Here is a 1,561-nt window from a genome sequence, read left to right as displayed (position 1 = left end):
ATATATTATAATAAAGGAGAGTGTGAGATCATCGAGTCTAAGGTATCTCTGTGGTATATTGGAGAGGATTTCGTATCGATGGTAATTGTGATGGATGTGATTATTAAATTTGTTGGAGAGTATTTATGTATAATACGTGATTTTGAAATTTTGTGAGGTTTAAGGATATCTCCGTATCTTTGTGGTATATTTATGAAAGATATTGGAAACATGAATTTGCATCGAGTCTAAAATATCTTTTTATTTTTCTGGTATATTAGAAAGAATTTGTATCGATAATAATTATGATGGATACTATTAAATTTATTGGAGGATATTTATATATAACTGATTTTGAAATTTTGTGAAGTCATTAAATCTAAAGATATTTCCGCATTTTTGTGATATATTTATGAAGGATATTGGAAACGTGAATTTGCATCGAGTCTAAGATATTTTTGTACTTTTTGTGATAGAAAGAATTTGTATCGATGATAATTGTGATGGATACTATTAAATTTGTTGAAGAATATTTAGTAATAATTGTGATGGATACTACTAAATTTGTTGGAGGATATTTAGTAATAATTGTGATGGATACTACTAAAATTGTTGTTGGAGGATATTTACATATATAATATGTAATTTTGAAATTTTGTGAAGTCGTCGAGGATATCTCTGTATTTTTGTGATATATTTTTGAAGGATATTGAAAACGTGTACTTGCATCAAGTCTAAGATATTTTTGTACTTTTTGTGGTAGAAAGAATTTGTATCGATGGTAATTGTGATGGACTAAATTTGTTGGAGGGTATTATAATACGTTATATGATTTTTTGAAATTTTTCTATTGAATTTCTATGTTTTATATTTGTGGTATATTAAGAAAGATTTGTTTCGATAGTATTTATGAAGGATACTAATAAAATTTTTTGCAGATATTTATTATTATATATCATGTGATTTCTTATAAGATTTTTCTTATAAAAGAAAATGTAAATTTGTGAGATTGTTCATGATAATTTTTTGTGTATTATTATATGTGAGTAAAAGAGAATTTGTATCTATAATAATTATAGACAACATTGTGGGGAGAATGATTAAAAGATTTTGAAATTTTTCTATAAGAAAAGTGAATTTCCCTCCAGTATAATATATCTCTGTAATTTTGCGATACATTAGATAAGATACATAAGATTTGTATAACTTTTTACTAGAAATATTGAATCCAATATGACGACGAATTCTTTGAATTTTTCTCGCTCGAATAATCAATAAAATACAATAATAATATTTATTTACGAAATCATCCCAAAACAACACGATTACGACACGACAAAAACCTCTTGAAACGATATTTTTAAAATTTTACAAATTTGCAATTTGATACTTGATGTTTTAATCCCATCCCAGGTATCTCAATCAAAGATTAAGAAAGAGAGTTTTGGGGTCCCCAACGAGGAGCTGACGTTCCCTATAACGATTTACTATCGAGGGTGTGGCTTAAATTATTCCCGTGTGCCGGCTGACAAATTGAGATCAGATAGAGGGATGATCCTCGAGGCTGCTGACTTTTAAGATT

This window comes from Apis dorsata, unplaced genomic scaffold, assembly GCF_000469605.1.
Source record: "Apis dorsata unplaced genomic scaffold, Apis dorsata 1.3 scaffold_270, whole genome shotgun sequence".
Classification (NCBI taxonomy): Eukaryota; Metazoa; Arthropoda; class Insecta; order Hymenoptera; family Apidae; genus Apis; species Apis dorsata.
This window is presented reverse-complemented; position numbering follows the sequence as displayed.